Raw genomic sequence first — 15,178 nt, 5'->3', positions numbered from 1 at the left:
ATGATAATGAAGATCTAGAATGTTGCTGCTCATGCTTGAATCGATTTCGAATTTCTTTCAAATAACTTGCGAGCACAAGTGCCTTGTTTATACCCCTATCAAATGCGTACCAAATCTAACACTCATTTGATTTCGAGAATTAACTAAGAATTTCTCCAAGTATGAAGTAAGGATAGAGCAAATAATGAAGATTTAAACCATAATTTACAGCTCAAAATACATAATATATATAAATTTTACATTAATAGTAACATAAATGTTAACAATGACGCACAAGAAATCTTTAGTCTAGTACATACATTATAAATATAAATATGGATAAAGTGATTAATCAGTATCAGACCAGTAGATATACATCCCGCCCCAATCGTTCTCAGGCACTCCAAGAGCCTTCCAAACTGCTTCGAGGCATCAACAATGTTGTTAGGGCAAGGGGGCTGATAATCATGGTCCGAATCGCATCCCATAGTAGAATCACATTCATCCACAACTTTAGCCCTCACAGATTTTCCATTGCCATGGATGTTGATATAATTCAAACACCTCTTCCCGTTATTATACCACCCTGTAGAAAGTGCCACCACAGGGTCATCATCGGAGTGGTACTGGTTGTCACATTCAGATGGTGCACCACCGTCTCCATCTCGCTCAAAGCTGTTAAGCGTCAGTGTTGCTTTTGTTTGGCTTGATACAGGGGGCGAACATTTGTATGTCGTGTACCACTTGCCATCCTTGCAATAATCAGAATCATTTTCCTGGTTGCATTGCCCTGGTGGAGGGGTTTTCCCTTTGATCTTGCCACTAGGGCTGCACGTCTGTGCTTCAACACTTAGAAAAAGAAGAAGAATGCAAAGGAGAGGAAAGAGAGTCGAACAAATTACTTGCTTCATCATTTTTGTCTTCTTTAAGTCACTTCTGTTTTGGTGTTTTAGTGCAGAAAACTTCAAGTGGGAAAAGCAATATATCGAGATCTTAGCAATGAGTAATTTAAAATATTGGTCTTTCACTATGAAAATTTATGATGGACTGAAGACTTACAATTAAGCTGATAAAATTGTATTTTATCATTTACCCAAATTTTGTAATATATGTATCATTCAGAAGTATCTATGTGGGAGGTTCCTGCAGGGTTGGTTCACTTTTAGTTTATTTTTCTTAAATATCTTATGGCAGCTATTTGTTGGTGAAGATTGAAGGGGCTTTAGATTATACTTGTCAACAAATCATTTTACTGGCTGATGCCTAAATTGGATGGATTTGAAGATGGTTACACTTAGCTTTACATTTTCCATAAAATTTTTGCAATGAAAATTATTTTCTATACATATATTACACGTATACTTCTTTAAAATATCTTTAAATATATACACATAAAAATCATATTCCCGGTATCCAGTCTCAATAGTAGTGTTAGAATTTCTGTCTTAAATTCCGTTCACAGGAAAGAACCAAGGTGAAAGATCCAAAGGAGGAGCAATAAGTATATAAACCTTGACAAATTAACTCTCGTAGTTAAAAGCAGCAGCATATAATATTGTTTTAATTGCCAGACCAAAATTTGAAATTTTGTCCGTAATTTGGAAATGTGCATATAAAAATATTAAGCACCAAAATTAGATTTGGGTAAAAAATTTGACTCAATAATTTATGGACGAGAAACCCAATTCAATTTTTAGTTCTATAATATATTATATAATTTATTTCATATAAAAATTTAATTTATAATACTATACAATACTATAGTATAAACATTAAAATATATTTTCTTTAAAATTAAAATAAAATCATTTTAAAACGTTAAATAAAAATAAAATACTTTTTTTGTAAAAAAGAATTCCATACTTAAACATCATTGTAAGGCTCTTGTTAACTCAGACAATTATTTCAAACGACAATCCACGGAAGGACCAATAGTGTCAACATAATGAAAGTTCAAGTAGCACTTCTAACAAAAAAGGAAAAGTTTTAAGTACATAAATTGAAAAAGCGCTATAGTTTGGGGACCATTTTTTATTTTAAGCCTTTTTAGTAGGATGAAATTGTCTCTTCCATAGCGCGGTACACTATAGTACTCACAAATGGTGGCAGGGGAAATATCAATGTTAGCATGCTTGCCGTATACTCGGTCATGCGTACCAATTTTTTAATTGGAGTAAAACCCTAGCACTACATGTACAATAGAAACTTGCTTGGGAAGCAAGCAAAAATTGTCCTGACGATGAAAGTGTACATCGTCTTATATCTCATCATTAAACGAGGAGGCTAAATCAAAATGAAATCATTCAATATTTTATAAACCACATATTTATTTATTTATTAAGTTTGAATAAATAATATAAGTTGGTTTAAAGATCAGATAGCACATATAATTAGCCCAATACATGATGAGGCCTAACAAACCCAAGTTAATAGCAAAGGGTGGCAAACCCTAGTCTCAGAATAAGATTTCCGCCAATAATGTTGTCACCACCCCTATAGTATACTCCAAGTACGATTTGAGTTTTCTTGTTTAACTGTAATTTAGTGAGTTGAAACTTGACCATTTGATTACAAACAATAATTATGGACTGTGTTGATCCATATGATGATCTGATCCTTAAAATTCTTGAAAAAAACAAAAAGAAATATTGAATATATAAGAGTGAAACACTAGGGCCGTACTCAAACAATGAGAATCGCAAGCTCTACTTGACATTTGCTGTTCGAAACTCAACTCTTGCTCAATCAAATATTATTTTAGAAGCTTAAGCTCTATTTAAGCTTTATTGAAGTAAGCTTGTTTGTAACACCCCGAACCCGAGACAGTCGCCGGAGTCGAACACGAGGTGTTAACAGACTTCAAACCACTTATTAAAAATTTCCCAGACAAGCTGCCAATCTGCGTACTAGTCAGTTTAAAAATCATATCTTGAGTTCTAAAACTTGAAATCCAATTCCATAAATTTTCCCGGAACTAGACTCATATATCTATATGTTAGAATTTTTGTAGAATTTTTGGTAGGGCCAATTGGTACAGTTTATTAGTTAAAGTCGTCCCTGTTCCTGGGTTCGACTACTCTGACCTTTGTGCATTACAACTTAGATATCTCCCTTTACAGAGCTTCAATACTTATGCCGTTTGTCTCTAATGAAACTAGACTCGATAATGAATCTGTAAATATAAGGCACGACCTATAATTATCTCGATAAAATTTACGGTGAATTTTCTAAGTCATAACAGGGGATCCAGAAATCACTCTGGCACTGTTTCACAAGAATTTAATTATCTCCTAACATAAAGTTCATATGGTCGTTTCGTTTCTTCCATATGAAAATAGACTCATCAAGCTTCGATTACCTAATTTATTCATTATTTAATTTCATTTCTACTATTTTTAGTTATTTTTCAATCTCACAACACTGCTCTGTCAGCATCTGTTACTAAAGCAGACTATGCCTATTTCGTGATTTTCCTTGGTCTAACGAGTGATTCATCATACCTATCACCAATTATGATCATGACTAGCCATGCCAAAGGCTAATCATTGTCAAACATCTCCCTACTACACTATTTCCATATCATGAATTTTAGTAGCAAAAATAATCAACCATGACATATGGCATAAAAATCGAATAGGCCTCAACTATTATTCAACCAAAACCGAATTGGCCCAATATCAGTCATGACCACATTATAAAACCCATTTACTAAGATTTATAACTAAATATCATAGGACCCAAAGTCCAAATTAACATTTATGCCATTTTCGCATGGCTGAAAGTTTACATACCAAAGTTCAAACACAACATAATAGCCTATACATGCCGAAATGTTCTCCTAGACCGACTAAGAAGAAAGTACCAAAACTTGCTAGCTGGTGTGATGACTTCGATGACGGTCCCAAGCACGCAAAAAGACGAGTCCAAGAAACCTAAAGTAGGTGACAAGCAAACACCGAGTGAGTATATAACTCAGTAAGTCATAAGCATTACACAATCATCCATTAATAAATTATCACATGAGAAAACAAGTGAAAAGGGGTTAATTCTCTCCACCCATACCAACTATGCCATGGTTCCTTAGACCTTTCGGCTCAATATCATACAAAGTACTACATCAATTTTTCATATGCTACTCAACATGGTATTTGAGGCATTTTCCATGGATGCTTTCATTCTCGTTACATTCATGCAACTAAATAACATTCCCTCTATTCCATGATGAATCTCATGTACGTCACTTCAAGTATAATTATCACATAGGTTCAAAACTTATCAAGCAAGAATTCCAAATATAAACATAACGTCTATTAGCCATGAACTCAAGACACTTACTCGTCCGCTGTCCGTGACCAACTCAATAAGGTCGTACACTTAGTGTCAATAGTGCTTCAAAAACATATAGTAAGTCCGCACACTTAGTGTTATATAATCAAACTCGCACACTTAGTGCTTACATAATCAAACTCGCACACTTAGTGCTATATAATCAAACTTGCACACTTAGTGCTATGCAATTTAAACCCGCACACTTAGTGCCAATCTCATGATCATAATTGTTTATACCCGCACACTTAGTGCCGAAATCTACATCTCAATACACCTCACCTCTTTTCTTTTTCATTCAATACTTTCATCACCCCATGCATACGTGTATATATATATTTATCATTTCATTCGACATAATTACATAGACATTATGACTATTTAAATCAATACCAAATATATGCTTAATGACTTACCTTGTGTTGGGTAAGACGGTTCCAACTCGGCTACTCGATGATCTTTTCTTTGCCTTTGCTTGATTCTCCTCCTTTAACTCCTTGAGCTTAATCAATAAATCAACTAGTTTAACCATCTTGCTAAACATTCATAATTCAATTACACATGCATATGTATGTTTGTATATTCGGCAACCATCCTCACTAATTACCCATTTAGTCGATTATACACATAATTAAAGGTAACATCACGAATGGGCATACTTATGTATATATATATGTATATATACTTCCGAATGGGCATCACAATTAGATTTAACACCACCTTCATACTCAATTAGATGGCCGAATGTATGTATATATGTACAATGTCAACTATAACATCATTTAAACACCTAATTTCATCTCATGAACACTTGATCGAATTTTCCTAATCTAGCATATTTTCACATCTATTTGTAACATCATGTACATCCACATATAACTACATTTCTTAAGTTCCACATCTTAATGCCCATTATAGCCACTCCCATAGTCTAAATCTAACAATCGGCAACACCCACCTTTCCACTATGTTAGCCGAATACTCATTCTCTTCTTAGTCCTAAATTCGGCACCTCCAACAAAATAGCTTAACAATTTCAACTTTCATGCTAGCATAACAAGCAACTTAACACATCCATATAACTAGCATGCTAATAGCATCAAGGTATCAACTAAAATTTTTAAGCTCCTTAGCCGAATCCTAACTCTCCAACAACCCCAAATTCAACCATGAGATAGATAGAATTTAGACTCATCACCCAAAGGTTGTATATACTTCCAAAAATAACCTTGAACATACCTTAATCTAGAGGACCACCTTGGCCGAATCTTCCTTCTTCCTCTTCCTCTAGTTACGGCAATTGCAAAAGAAAGAAAACATGAACACTCCTTCTTCCCTCCTCATTTTGTTCATCTTTTCCTTTTTAATTCCTTTCTTTTATTTATTTTAATTGTTAACTAATAAATAATTGCATTGAAATTCAACCTAAGGGATGGGCATCATGGCATGGCCGGCCACTACTTGGGTTTTTTTGGCAATTTGACATGCAAACCCAAGATCCCTCACTTTGTTATTATTTGGTCCTTACACATTCCCCTATCATATTTTCTTAAGTTCTCAACTAAGTCAATCACACGAAATTCACATTCATAAGTCTAAATTAAATCATCAAATTTTCACACATGCACTAATACACATAGAGGACATGCAACTAAATTTTAAATAAATTCTTGGGACTCGGTCTTATGGCCCCGAAACTACATTCCAACTAGGGTCTAATTTAGACTGTCACATTGTTCACCCGATTTGCATATTTTAGCTTCAATTCAAACTCATTCCCATATACAAATTTTTTGTACTTTGCTAAAAAAAATTGAAATTTAAGTTTCAAGTGTATTAAAGGTAAAGTAGTAATCTAAAATTAAAAATACTATTATCAATTAAAAATTTGATTAAGCTCTCGAGCTGTTCAGAACAAGTATTAAGGTACTCAAACCTAGCTCGCTTGATAACTCAAGCTACTCAATCTTGAGCTTGGTTTAACAATATTGAAACAAATCATGACTAAAGAAATAGTGAGTGTAACTGAGAGATAGTTAAGATGAAATCTGTTCCTCTATTATTAATTGGATTAATTTAGTCTATGTTCTGTTAAAAAGAATAATATAAGGTCAAATTGAAAAAGACTTAACATTTACTGTTTGAAAGATATTGTTCACTATTTAACAAAGTTGTTATTTTTAAAGTTTTTATGGTCTTGTAAATAAAATCTTTTGTTTGGAAAAGAAAAAAAATTCAAGACATTTTTTATACCATGATTGTTAATTTTGGTACAATTTGATCCTATTTGATTCTTTTTAATTCTATAGGCACCAAACTAACTCATTTAAAAATAGAGGGGCTAAGTTGATCCAGACACTATAATACAGGGACCTCTTGGTACCTTAACCCTAAAGAAACCTAGTTTATTTAATAATTCAAGCTGCTCAAGCTTGAGCTTGGCTCGACAATGCCTTAATCGAAGTTGAATTTTCTTTTTGAATTTAACTTAAGCAACTTTCGAGCACACATACATCATTTACACCTCTATTAAACAAACCAAATACAACACTCATCTAAATTCGAGTACTAAGAATTTCTCTGAATAAGAAGTAAGAATAGAGCTAACAATGAAGATTATGACTCAAAATACATGAATAGTAACATAAACTTTAACTAAGATGCGCAAAAAATTCTTTAGTCTAATACAGACATTATAAATATTTATATAGATAAAGTGATTAATTAGTATCACTCCAATTAATAAATTTCCATACCCCCTCAATTGCTCACTACAAGAGCCAATTGACGTTGCACAAAATTCTATATTTCCTAGACCTCTTCCTACAATAATGAATATTCATCCTATGCTTATTTGTGCAAAGGCTGGTATTTATAAGCACTAAGCGTGTTTTGTAAACCTTTCACTAGATGAGCCCTGAGACTTTGTTGAAGCTGCTAGTCAACCTTAATGGAAGAATGTAGTAGAAGTTGAATTGTATGCAATAATAAAACAAGATACATGAAGCTTGTTTAAATTTCCAAGGGGTCACAAGCCAGTGGGATGTAAATGCATGTTCAAAGTCAAAAGACATGTAGGTTCAGCAAGGTATAAAGCTAGACTGGTCGCAAAAGGGTAGTCCTAGATTGTTGGACATAACTTCAAGGAAACTGACAATCCAAAAATTAAAGACAATATAGTGAGGATCATTCTTACACTTTCAATTAACCAACAAATGAAAGTTGAGACAATTAGATATTCCCAGTGTGTTTCTGAATAAGGAGTTCATAGAAGAGGTATACATGTTAGTTACAACTTCCTGATTCTGAGCATTGTACTGTTGGAGGAGATCAATTAGTGTATAAACTGAAAAAGGCCTTTTGTGGGTTCAAGCAAGCCCTAGTGTCACGGGGCTAGACCTTTCGTCTCGCAATCCGTGCGGCCTTAGGCGATCCGTTCGTCCAAACTCGCCCAAGTCAGCCTTACTCCCAAAAGAGAGGATTCTTTTAGAACTCCTCCAAGGCACCAATTTATATAGCGGAAGCGATTGTGCCAAAAGAAGCCACAAGAGAACAACAGAAAGCTAAAGAAAGAAAGCACACAAAGTGTTTGAGTAAATGCTCAAGAATTCTATTACTCTTAAGAATTCAAGTTACAATTGATGCTTTCCAAATGAGGGGGAGGCTCTCTATTTATAGTTGAGCTCCCCCAAAACCGACGGTCAAGATACATGTACATCGACGGATGAGATTCACTATATCCCTTGATTTTAGGGATTTACAAGATTTACCATATCAAATCTAATCTAATCTTATAAGATATGATTCTATTCTATCTTCTAAGATTAGTTACCAAAATTGCCTAAGTTGCCATGTCTTCATCATTGGGCCAACCAGGCTTTAATCTGATAGGCTTCTTTAGTAGCTCTCTGAATCGGGCCAGTTCTTGTGGGCTGAATGTCCCCCATCTAATCGATAGACCTCCATGGGGCGCTTCTTGCGGTATGGTCACGGGCTTTGCACTTTGGCCCGTGACATTCTCCCCCACCCAATCTCGCAACGCCCTCGTTGCGTTTTCTGGATGACACTGACTTGATTCACTGTGAAACTTTCTCGTTGCCTCGGCTTCTTCCCGACTCGTCTTGCAATCGGGTTGTCCCTTCCTTCGGAACTTATGCCTCGACTTCGGTCGCCTCTTATCTTGAACCGTTCCACTCGTTGGTACATTCTGTTGGCAAGTAGTCTCCGTTTTAACTTGCCCCAATTTTGACTTGTTTCTGTTGGAATCCCCTCGATTCTTATACCTCGGCTTCGTACCGCCCACAGTTCCTTGGCCTCCTCGCTTATGAACTTTGAAAGGGCCCCTACGACCTTGCCAAGCCAACAAGTCAGAATTCAAAACACTATCAGAGTGTTTGCAATGTACCTTACTCGTAGCATTTACTCGTCTCGACTGTCCTTGCATCGCTCCTTTTCCCTTGAAGCCCGATGCACAACCCACCTTTCCCAAAGGTGTCAGCTCCACAGTCGATCCCGCAGGCTTCATATCGGTCCCTTGCGCCACTAACACTTCTGAAGAGGCTTTCATAGCATTCCGTTTTGCCGATTTAATGTTTCTCCCATACGAAACATTTTCGACTAGTTGGATTAACGATAACACCTTAGTCCCAACTTTCACATCCCGATGCACCGGCACAATACTCTTTGTTGATGGACCGGTGGCAATATGGATTTGACCGGCCCCTAGTTGCAGAGTTGCCTGAATGCTAACAAAGAAGTTTAAGCCAATCACAAAATCGTAATCACTTAATTGGATTACCTCGAATTCTTCCTTGCTCTTCCATTCGTCGATTTGAATTTCCACATCACGAACTACTCCTACAGTTGGGGCTTTCTCAGAAGTTGCTACCTTGATCTTCTTATTCGATTTCCTAATCGACAGACCAAGCTTCTTCGCAGCCTTTTCCGACATGAACAAGTCCGATGCTCCCGTATCAATAAGAGCACTTCGCTTCTGACCCGCAATGTTGACGTCCACAAACATCAACCCATTTCCATTCCTCTTCCCAGGAATGAGCACCATCGAATTGACTTTCGATGTGTTTCCCTTGGTAGGCTTCGCCTCCTCCTTCGGCTCATCATTCTTTGCCGAAATCATCACTTTATTTGGACATTTGCGCGCCATGTGTGGTCCTTGACAAAGGAAGCATTTCATCTTCTTCCTCTTGTCCCTTGGGTTGTCTAATCCCCGCTTCGCATCTCGTGGTTTCCCGTTGCCACTTGTGCTATCAGTACTGTTGCCCCCATCGCTATGTCCCCTTTCATCTTCTTCATGGTTTCTCTCACCATTGCCCCTTCCATTGGGCTTAGATGCCTCAAGCTTGTCTCTCACCGGATCAAGCTCAACAAAGGACTCTGCTTCGGCCATGGCTACAGTAAGTTCGGTGATTCCTTGCCTTCGCAACTCCTGCTTTGCCCACGGCTTTAACCCATCCTCGAACCAATAGAATGCTTCTTTCTCGCTCAAGTCGGAGATTTGAAGCATCAACTCGCTAAATGCCTGCACATACTCCCGAACAGTGTCTTGTTGCGTGAGACAACGCAACTTTGCTCGAGCCTCCTTCTCGGCAAACTGAGGGTAAAACTGCTTCTTCAACTCTCCTTGAAACTCCTCCCAAGTTCCAATAGCCGTTCCTCCATGTTTCTCATCCATGGACCTACATCGCCACCACAAGAGAGCAACATCAGAAAAGTAAATCGAAGCAGTGTTTACCTTAATGCCATCATCCTCGATGCCCATCGCTCGGAAGTATTGCTCCATTTCCCACAAGAAGTTGTCCACATCCCTCGCTGATCGTGCACCCTTAAACTTCTCCAGTTTGGGAACATCCATTGCATGTTGCTTCGGCCTTGAAGACAACATCCCATTACTCAAAGCGGCTTTGTAAATCGTGAGCTCCTCCATTTCTTTCTGCATGGCTAGCACCATATCCTCGAGAGCTTCATCCCTCTCTGCCAGCTTTACCTCAGTGGACTCAAGTAATTCCGTTATCTTTTCCCTATTTGCACCGAGAGAATCCAACACAAAATCTCTGAGTTGCTCCTCCATTGAGTCTAACCCATCTGTGCGTCCCTCGACCAATTCAAGCGTCTCTTTCACGTTCCCTACAGATTCCTCAAGATTGACCACTCGATTCTCCAAAGCTGTCAGCATTTCCCTCGAGCGACTGGCTTTTCTAGCCCTCCCACGGGTCTCCATTGGCTCACTCTGACCAACGACTTCTTTCGACATCCCAATAGTGCCTTCGAACCACTCGAATAACTTGGTTCAAAACTTGGCTCGGATACCACTTGTCACGGGGCTAGACCTTTCGTCTCGCAATTCGTGCGGCCTTAGGCGATCCGTTCGTCCAAACTCGCCCAAGTCAGCCTTACTCCCAAAAGAGAGGATTCTTTTAGAACTCCTCCAAGGCACCAATTTATATAGCGGAAGCGATTGTGCCAAAAGAAGCCACAAGAGAACAACAGAAAGCTAAAGAAAGAAAGCACACAAAGTGTTTGAGTAAATGCTCAAGAATTCTATTACTCTTAAGAATTCAAGTTACAATGGATGCTTTCCAAATAAGGGGGAGGCTCTCTATTTATAGTTGAGCTCCCCCAAAACCGACGGTCAAGATACATGTACATCGACGGATGAGATTCACTATATCCCTTGATTTTAGGGATTTACAAGATTTACCATATCAAATCTAATCTAATCTTACAAGATATGATTCTATTCTATCTTCTAAGATTAGTTACCAAAATTGCCTAAGTTGCCATGTCTTCATCATTGGGCCAACCAGGCTTTAATCTGATAGGCTTCTTTAGTAGCTCTCTGAATCAGGCCAGTTCTTGTGGGCTGAATGTCCCCCATCTAATCGATAGACCTCCATGGGGTGCTTCTTGCGGCATGGTCACGGGCTTTGCACTTTGGCCCGTGACACTAGAGGCATGGTTTGAAAAGCTTAAAGAGTAGGTTGGATAACTGGGGTTCAAACAATCAGCGGCCGACATTGCTCTCTGTATTAAGAACACTAACGGGAAAAAAGCGTATCTACTAGTGTATGTGGAAGCCATAGTCATTACAGGAGATGATCAATGGAAAATTGATGTATTGGTGAAATCACTTGATGAAAAATTCTTATTAAAGGATATAAGAGACTTGGTTTTTTATCTAGGGGTGGAAGCATAGGCTGTTGATGCAAAGTGTTGTTGAAGCATAGGGTTGCTTGCTTAATAGACACCAGTGATTGAAGTTTAACATAAACAAACTTAATTGAAAGAGTTCAAACATGAAATAAAATTTTAAAAGTAAAACTCTGAATTAAGCGTGAGTGCCGCAGCTTTAACAATCTTGCTTTTTACTGTCCCAAAAGGCTCCAAATAAGCATTTAGGGAAGTAGATTATCTGATTGCATCACTAACAAAAGCTAGAAAGATTAAAAAACGAAAAGACATGATCGCCGTTGCCGGGGATCGAACCCGGGTCACCCGGGTGACAGGCGGGAATACTTACCACTATACTACAACGACTTAGTTGCCGTCACTGTTAAATTTATTTTTATTGTTTGAACTTTTCAAATTTGGCCGCAAAGGGACAAAAGAAGCAAAGGGAGGACAATATCTAGAGTAGTTTTAGTTGTACGACGAAGAGCTTTGACTGGTAACAAACTAGATACGTAGATTGATTGGTGATTTTAGTTTATTTAGAGTTCAACCTCCACATTTGTAAATTCTCTCCTTAGTTGATTCTTCCCCGTCTTTATAAAATAGGAAGAAAAAAAAATTCTTTGTTAATGGTCATAGCAGCTTTCAATATTTGATTCAGTTGCTTTCTTGAATTATCATCGAGACTGCTCGTCGACACACATGGTGTTTTTTGAAAGCAGGCTGATCCATCAACATCTAGGACTATAATCCCTTCACCCAAAACCCTGTGTTGGTGAAATAAAAACTCCACTGATCGTTTTTCTTTAAGATCTTACATACAACGTACATGTGTGAATAAAATAACTAAGATATAATCTTCCAAAAACTTTTCAAATATATGAAAATCTTGAAAAAGAAAAGCATATCTATGTCCGGCCCTGGTGACTAAATCCGAGTAAGGTAAATTTTTTGATAAATCAAGGCAACCATGAACTAGCAGTGTTAGTTCTTACCAGAAACATGTTACCTAGTTTACATAGGATGAGAATATTGATGAATATTACCCACAAGTCATGACCTACAAAAACATGGAAGAGAAACAGTTACAAAGACAATGAACTTTATACCCATATGCCAATTGATTTATGTATATATATATGCTCCTTGATTGTTGAGATTCATCAAGCTCGAGCTCTACTCAAAATTCATTGCTTGAAATATGGCTCCAATTTGGTCGAATACTATTCTAAAAGCTCCGACTAGGCTTGTGGTAAAATCAAACTATTTAAGCTTGCTTAGATAAAGCATTTACAAATACAAGCTTGAGTTTGAACCCGTTTCGTATACAACATAGTAATTTAATATTAAAAATATTGAAAATGAATTATTATAAAAAGCTCGATCAAGCTCGCAAGCAGCTCAAATCAAGTAATAAGGTACTCAAACATGGCTAACTTGATAACTCAAGCTGCTCACGCTTGAATCGATTTCGAATTTCTTTCGAATAACTTGCGAGCACAAGTGCCTTGTTTATACCCCTATCAAATGCGTACCAAATCTAACACTCATTTGATTTCGAGAATTAACTGAGAATTTATCCAAGTATGAAGTAAGGGTAGAGCAAATAATGAAGATTTAAACCATAATTTACAGCTCAAAATACATAATATATATATATAAATTTTACATTAATAGTAACATAAATGTTAACAATGACGCACAAGAAATCTTTAGTATAGTACATACATTATAAATATAAATATGGATAAAGTGATTAATCAGTATCAGTCCAGTAGATATCCATCCCGCCCCAGTTGTTCTCAGGCACTCCAAGAGCCTTCCAAACTGCTTTCGAGGCATCAACAATGTTGTTAGGGCAAGGGGGTGATAATCATGGTCCGAATCGCATCCCATAGTAGAATCACATTCATCCACAACTTTAGCCCTCACAGATTTTCCATTGCCATGGATGTTGATATAATTCAAACATCTCTTCCCGTTATTATACCACCTTGTAGAAAGTGCCACCACAGGGTCATCATCGGAGTGGTACTGGTTGTCACATTCAGATGGTGCACCACCGTCTCCATCTCGCTCAAAGCTGTTAAGCGTCAGTGTTGCTTTCGTTTGGCTTGATACAGGGGGTGAACATTTTTATGTTGTGTACCACTTGCCATCCTTGCAACAATCAAAATCATTTTCCTGGTTGCATTGCCCTGGTGGAGGGGTTTTCCCTTTGATCTTGCCACTAGGGCTGCACGTCTGTGCTTCAACACTAAGAAAAAGAAGAAGAATGCAAAGGAGAGGAAAGACAGTCGAACAAATTACTTGCTTCATCATTTTTATCTTCTTTAAGTCACTTCTGTTTTGGTGTTTTAGTGCAGAAAACTTCAAGTGGGAAAAGCAATATATCGAGATCTTAGCAATGAGTAATTTAAAATATTGGTCTTTCACTATGAAAATTTATGATGGACTAAGACTTACAATTAAGCTGATAAAATTGTATTTTATCATTTACCCAAATTTTGTAATGTATGTATCATTCAGAAGTATCTATGTGGGAGGTTCCTGCAGGGTTGGTTCACTGTTAGTTTATTTTTCTTAAATATCTTATGGCAGCTATTTGTTGCTGAAGATTGAAGGGGCTTTAGATTATACTTGTCAACAAATCATTTTACTGGCTGATGCCTAAATTGGATGGATTTGAAGATGGTTACACTTAGCTTTACATTTTCCATAAAATTTTTGCAATGAAAATTATTTTCTATACATATATTACACGTATACTTCTTTAAAATATCTTTAAATATATACACATAAAAATCATATTCCCGGTATCCAGTCCCAATAGTAGTGTTAGAATTTCTGTCTTAAATTCCGTTCACAGGAAAGAACCAAGGTGAAAGATCCAAAGGAGGAGCAATAAGTATATAAACCTTGACAAATTAACTCTCGTAGTTAAAAGCAGCAGCATATAATATTGTTTTAATTGCCAGACCAAAATTTGAAATTTTGTCCGTAATTTGGAAATGTGCATATAAAAATATTAATCACCAAAATTAGGTTTGGGTAAAAAATTTGACTCAATAATTTATGGACGAGAAACCCAATTCAATTTTTAGTTCTATAATATATTATATAATTTATTTCATATAAAAATTTAATTTATAATACTATACAATACTATAGTATAAACATTAAAATATATTTTCTTTAAAATTAAAATAAAATCATTTTAAAACGTTAAATAAAAATAAAATACTTTTTTTTGTAAAAAAGAATTCCATACTTAAACATCATTGTAAGGCTCTTGTTGACTCAGACAATTATTTCAAACGACAATCCACGAAAGGACCAATAGTGTCAACATAATGAAAGTTCAAGTAGCACTTCTAACAAAAAAAGGAAAAGTTTTAAGTACATAAATTGAAAAAGCGCTATAGTTTGGGGACCATTTTTTATTTTAAGCCTTTTTAGTAGGATGAAATTCTCTAAGAATGGCATCTGTGTCAACATTTGTGAAATTGTTCAAGTCAAGAGACAATAGATTGTCTCTTTCATAGCGCGGTACACTATAGTACTCACAAATGGTGGCAGGAGAAATATCAATGTTAGCATGCTTGCCGTATACTCGGTCATGCATACCAATTTTTTAATTGGAGTAAAACCCTAGCACTACATGTACAATAGAAACTTGCTTGGG

The 15,178-nt window shown here is 36.7% G+C and overlaps 1 pseudogene; it reads right to left on the bottom strand.

Annotated features, from left to right (window-relative positions):
* Positions 1 to 327: 327 nt before the first annotated feature.
* On the bottom strand, positions 328 to 13,815 carry LOC107945239 (uncharacterized; annotated as a pseudogene).
* Between the last annotated feature and the right edge of the window lie 1,363 nt (positions 13,816 to 15,178).

The sequence above is a fragment of the Gossypium hirsutum genome, chromosome A05, assembly GCF_007990345.1.
Source record: "Gossypium hirsutum isolate 1008001.06 chromosome A05, Gossypium_hirsutum_v2.1, whole genome shotgun sequence".
NCBI lineage: Eukaryota > Viridiplantae > Streptophyta > Magnoliopsida > Malvales > Malvaceae > Gossypium > Gossypium hirsutum.
The sequence above is the reverse complement of the archived record's forward strand: the minus strand, read 5'-3'. Positions and strand labels throughout refer to the sequence as shown.